Source organism: Leptonychotes weddellii, chromosome 3, assembly GCF_054177405.1.
Source record: "Leptonychotes weddellii isolate Sample4059 chromosome 3, ASM5417740v2, whole genome shotgun sequence".
NCBI lineage: Eukaryota > Metazoa > Chordata > Mammalia > Carnivora > Phocidae > Leptonychotes > Leptonychotes weddellii.
The window spans coordinates 36,626,995-36,633,894 of NC_138371.1; positions in this window are offsets into that span (position 1 = coordinate 36,626,995).

Sequence of the window (6,900 nt, forward strand, 5' to 3'; positions counted from 1 at the left end):
CCACCCAGGCGCCCCCTTATTCAAGGAATTTTATAAATTGATCTTAAAAGCATTTGGAGTTGGAAAGGTTCTAAATAAAGAGAAATTATGATCATGTGATAAGTTTTCATTTGGGAAATAGTTTTCTGTTTGTTTTAACCTACTCCAATTTTCAAGTATCAAGCTGCTAGTAAAGAATTGTAGAAAAATATTAACAAACAGAGGGGAGGTGGTTGGAGGGATGGGTGAAACAGGTGATGGGGATTAAGGAGAGCACCTGTCGCGATGAGCACAGGGTGTGGTATGAAGTGTTGAATCACCATATTGTACACCTGCATGTGTACAATATTACACTGCATGTTAACTACACTGGAATTAAATATATATACTTAAATATTTATATATATAAAAATGTATGTACAGAAGTTTTAAAAAAGCATTTTGAAATGAACTATGCTTTGATACTTTACTTTTAGAGTTTGACAAACTAAACACTAAAAACTGAAACCTAGATATTTGTAAATAGTTCTTTGCTATTTTTTCAATTTTTCTGAAACATATATTTAAGATATACCATTGTTATTATACTTAACTTTTGAAAAAAATATGATTTAAATTTGCTTTCATAAAGAAAATATTTATGCTTAGAAATATGGCTTCATTTTTATTAATTTTTATTTTTAAAAAGTTTCACTAGGCACATTTGTTTATTGTAGAATAATTAGAAAATATAGATGAGTTTAAGGGAAAAAAAGGGAAAGGAGCTTAAAACCACACCTTTTCTTTTAATCAACATTTAACCATTTTCATCCATATATTTCTATTCATTATTTTCTATGCATCTTTCATATCAATTTATATAAAAATTGTACTTTAAAATATTGTAGTTTGTATACATTATATGTACTTGTGCATGTCTGTATTTGTGTTCACTTAATGTTTTAAATTTTTGTATAAAAAATGTGGCCAGTGAAATTCTTACTCTTTCCTGCTTGAGGGACCTAGGATATGCTGCCAACTAGTGAGATAAGCAGGCAATAATCGTCTTTCCTTTTTATGTGATGTATTAGAAAACCATCAAGAAACATCATAATATGTTTCTAATATAAGTCATAAATAGAATTTCTTTTGTGGTTATTTAAAAATTCTAGTGGAGTGTGCATCTTTGTAAACTAGAATATTCATCTGTCATATGACATATAGATATATATCTCCTTTGATGTAATTAAAAGATAACTCATGTAGATATCTGATTCTGATTCTGCTAATAGCTATCTTTGTTGAATTGAACTTATTTTCTTCTGTACAAGGAGAAACTTATTTATATGAACACTGGAGTCTTTCTTACAGTTCCAAAATAATACAACTTTGTGACTTAACACATTCTTTAATCTGCCATCAGAATAAAATAGAATCTAGTTAAAAGTAAAAAAAAATTCACTATGTATGTGGTAGTAAAAGAAATTTTAAGATGTTTGTAGAAAACTACAGTTCTTTTAAGTGTTGTTCAATAACAAAAACCATTCACTTCAAGACAAAGTTTTACATATTATTTCTGATAGTCAGTTATTACAAATTTTAATGTAACTATAAAAAAGAAATTTCTCATATGTAAAAATGTCTAACATATTTCTTTCCAAATCTGAATTTACTTTATTTCTCAAATAAATTATTCTCAATCATAAGTTCTACTTCAAATACGAAAAGTAGTCAATATTAATAAAAAGTGGAATATGTGAAAAAAATTTGCCATTTGATTTAGTCAAATGACAATATTAATAAGGTTTTGCAATATGCACAAATGAATAATCTGCTTTCAAAAATTTCAATTATTCACTGTAAAATTGAACTCCTTTATAACAAATATTTCAAACATTTATTTTAAAATATTTTCATATTTACATAAAATATTTAGTTCTCTCTCTCTAAACAGATGCTGTATTATATGATTAAGAAAAGGATGAAAGAATTCTAAGTTAATGATTTTTTTTTTGAGAGAGGGAGTATGTATGAAGGGGGTAGGGTCAGAGGGAAAGGGATAGAGAGAATCTTAAGCAGGCTCCGTGCCCAGAACGGAGCCTGGCATGGGGCTGGATTTGTGACTCTGAGATCACCTCCCCAGCTGAAATCAAGAATCAGGCGCTTAACCAATTGAGCCACCCAGGTGCACCTAAGTTAATGAATTATTAAAGTATTTAGTTATATAACAGATACCCTGATTCCCATTTGCCTATTTTAGAGCTTTGCCACTGGGGGTATTTTGACTTGAAAGTATTTGCTGAGAAAAGGGATTATATTGATGGTAAGATCAGAAAAAGATGCACTTATTTTATAAAAACTTTCGGTCTTTCTACAAGTTTATTAAAACATGTTGAAGATAGTGTAAGAGAAATGTAAAGACAAAAATTTCTGAAAGGTAAATCAGATTATTCAAAATGATAAACATCCTCTGAATATTTTTAATTATAAGAAGACCATTCAGAAATGTGTATGAACTGATACATATTCATTTAGAATAATTATTTCAACTAAAAATGTTTATACCTTTAATGTTTCTAATTAATTTTCTCCAAGATTACAGTATATAACATCTATGATTGACAATTATATATAGTCACCTAATTTTTCATACAATCTTGTTTTCAAGAAATGCCAAATCTAAACCTTTTAAAAAAATTTTATTTATTTGAGAGAGAAAACAGGAGGGGAGGGGGAAAGGGAGAGTTGTAAGTAGACTGGGAGCTGAACACAGAGCCTGATACAGGGCTTGATCTCATGACTCTGAGATCACGACCTGAGCTGGAACCAAAAGTCAGATGCTTAACCAACTGCACCGCCCAGCTGCATGGAGAGAGAGAGAATTTTAAGCAGGCCTATTTCCTTTCCTTTTTAAAGTTTACTTTTGATTTTAGCAGTAAAAGCAAATGCATAACTCCTTCTGATACAACCCCTTGTTACCATTCAACTTTATCTGAGGTATAGAAGCAAAGGACTTTGGAAAGCTTAGCTCATTTCTATAGATTTGAGAACAGGCATAAAGAAAAGGCAGAGAGAAAGTATAAAAACATTCCTTTGTTCTAAGGTTCTTAGCCAGGATGGATTTCATATCCAGGACCATGATGCACAGCACTCTTCTTATATACAATTGATGTCACTGGAAATGTGGTTTGTTTCTACATGGATTTTGTTCCCCTCTCTATTCATCCAAGCCTCTCTTTCGTTTTCTATTTCTCCTTAAGTGTAGCCTTTACCTCATTAATCATTAGCAGCCATTTCTCAGCTTCCCACACAGATCTTGTCTCTCCAAAGTTTCTATTATGTTCTCATTTTTATCTTGTATCTTTTGATTTTCAAGTTTTTACCTCATATTTTACATAGGTTAATTATTTCTTTATTCATTCTTAATATCTTGTTTTATCCCCCATTATTCTGAAATATTAGCTTATCTTTTATGGATTTTTAATTATTTTTCTTATATAATATATTCTACTATTGTGCCTTTTAATCTTTGAAGTAATATCCTTAATTTTTGTACACTTTCTATTTTAGAATAGTTATGGATTTAGGGGATTGTGAAACTAGTACAAAGAATTTACATAGATTTCACACCTTGCTTTCCATATTATTGACAGCTTATGTTAGAATGCTACATTTGTCACAATTAATGAACAAGTATTGAAGTATTGATACATTGTTATTAACTAAAATCCAGTCTCTGTTCAGATTTCCTTAGTTTTTATCCAATATGCTTTTTCTATTCAAAAAGTCCATTCAGGATAATACATTACATTTAATTGTCATTTCTCCTTAGGCTCCTCGTGGCTATGACACTTTCTTAGACTGCTTGTTTTTGATGACCTTAACAGTTTTGAGTACTGGTGAGATAGTTTAGAACATCTTTCAAATGGCATTTATCTAATGTTTTTCTTATTATTAGGTTATAATTAAAGGTTTGGGGAGGAAGACCACACAGGTAAATTGCTATTCTCATCACATCATATCAAGGGCACATTGTCAACATTGCTTATCACTGTTGATGTTAACCTTGATCACCTGGCTGAGGTAGTGGTTTTAAATTTTTCCACTGTACAGTTGCTCTCTCCTCTGCCCCTTTCTGTACCATACACTATGGAGGGAGGTCACTGTGCCAGTCCACACCTGAGATGTGGGGAGTTTTTCTTTCCATTCTTGAATGTCTACATAAATTATTTGAAATTTATCTATATAAGATATTGATCTTTTTTCTTACGCATATTTTTGTTCAGTAATTTTTATTAATATGTATATGTATTAAATATCTATACTAATATTGGATATTTATTATTTTATACTTTGTGTTATAATCCAATGCCACTTTATTTATTCTGTTGCTTAAATTGTTTCAGGTGTGGGCATTGGTAGTTCTTTCAGTTGACTCCTGCATCCCTTTGATATACTTCCAGTATTGTTTTTTGTTCTTTCGGTCCTTCTGTTTGTTTGTTTGTTTGTTTTAGTACTTGGCTCCTATCTGGCACTGTAAGATGCTTTAAGAACATCTTGTGTGTTTCCTGCCAAAGTCCTACAAAGAGGCATTTTTTCAAGGAATCTTTGTTTCTTTTATTGAGAATGTAGGTACTAGGTGTGGTTGTTGCCACTGGTCTGCCATTATTTCTAGGACCTCTGATTTGAGAAAGTAAATGTGTGTGTGTGTGTGTGCATGCGCGCACGCGTTGCACACCCAATTTGGAGCATGATTGCTGGATCATATGATAAGACTAAGTTTAGCTTTGTAAGAAACTGTCAAACTATCTTATTGCACTTAGCTTTGTCTTCTAGTACAATGCTGAATAGTTGAATGGGAATGGCAAAATAAGACATCCTTGACTTTCCCACTTTCTAAGGATCTTAGTGGGAAAGCATCCAATCCTTGCCCATTAAGTATGATGTTAGTTATTTGTTTTTTCTAGATTTTTTTTAATCAAATTGAGGAAATTCCTCTTTTTCTAGTTTCCTAAGAGTTTTTATCATGAATGGGTATTCGGTTTATCAATGATTTTTGTTCATGAATTGATATGATTATATGATTTTTCTTCTTTAGTCTGTTGATATGATGGATTGCATTGATTGATTTCTGAATGTTGAACTTAACTTGCTTATGTGGAATAAATCTTAGTTGGCCTTGATATATAATTTTTCTTATATGTTGTTGGATTCAATTTGCTAATATTTTGTTGAGGATTTTTGTATCTATTTTTTTCTTTTCTTTTTTTAATTTTTTTCTTTTTTTTTAAATTTTTTGTCTATTTTTAAGACATATTCTGGTCTGTATTAGGATAATGCTGGTCTCAAAGAATGAATTATAAAGTGGTCCTTTTGCTTCTAATTTCTGGAAAAGATTGTGGAGATTAGTATTATTTTCCCTTGAGACATTTGGTAGAATTCAACAATGAAAGCATCCCGGCCTGGCACTTTATATTTTTGAAGGTTATTAATTATTGATTGAATTTCCTTAATAGGTATAGTGCAATATAGTTATGTACTTTTTCCTATGAATTTTGCTAGTTTTGTCTTTCAAGGAATTGGCCCATTTCATGTAAATGATAAAATTTGTGGTCATAGAGTTATTTATAGTATTCCTTTAATTGTCTATGGGCTAAGAAGTCATGACTCCACTTTCATTTCTGATATTGGCAATTTTGTCTTCTTTTCTTTTTCTTGGTTAACCTGGCTAGTGTTTTATGAATTTTATATGTCTTTGTAAAAGACCAGGTTTTGTGCTTGCTCTTATTTTTGTTTTTCACAACCTTCTAATAGCTCTTTATTATCTTTAATTTTCTACTTTTCCCTCTTTTCTTCTTTTATATTTTGATTATATAATGAATGGTAAGAAATGTTTCACTAGATCAGTATTACTGAAGATAAGCCATATTTTACAAAGGAGAGCCATGAAATGTGCTCTATCGTCTCAGCAGCAAAAGTCAATTTCTATGTATTTTCAATGCAGCAAACTTCACAGTGTGATTTTATACACAAAATTTCATTCCTGGCCTTTTCTTGCTGCTATTTCTTTTCTTTTACCCTATTGTCTACATTTCATTCAAATTATATTTTATTTGGCTGTATTTTATGTATGAAGAAGAAACATTTGCACAATAAATCAATGCACACATAGACAAATGCTAGAACAATGCATACATAGATAAATGCTGGTTGTTGATGACTCACTCCATATCCGCTCAATCTTCTGAGCTCACATGCAGCTGCAGTAGACAGTTCTGCATATCAAGTTTTTGTATCCTTCCTGTTTCTTTCCTGCTTAGGCCATATGACCTGGTAGATACAATGCTTTGGAATCTCTTGGAATCTTTAAATAAAATAGTCATATAGACTATTTAGACTCCCATAGACATAATAGACCTTTCACATTCTGGAGGAAGGCAGTGTCTTTTGCAGCAAAGAATTACTGTCAAAAGTAGCTTCTAAACTTGCATTAGACTCTAGTAGAGACTGAGTGACGAATCATGGGACAGTAAGGCTATGTGAGTGGTCCTACTCATCAAGGAATGGGTATTATTAGATTTACTAAGTCACAAAGTTGAGCAGAAGCAGTACTGATCCAGTATGGAAATGAGTTATTCAGAACCTGATTGCAGTTTAGTCCAGAGATACAATTAAGTTTTATGAACAGGTAACCTTTTTCTGTTTCAACAAAGCCTTATTCTTTGTCCATACCTATGAATATTCCCCAAAGCTAAGTTTGGAAGAAGATTAGTATCTGGTTCACAGATGGGTCAGCTCAATATATTGATGCAAGCTGAAAATGGACTGCCAATGAGCCATAGCCACATTCATGTATAGCTATAAGGATAGTTGGGGAATCTTCTCAACAGTTTAAGCTGTGAGTAGTACACATGTTTATATCACCTTAATATCATGAGAGAA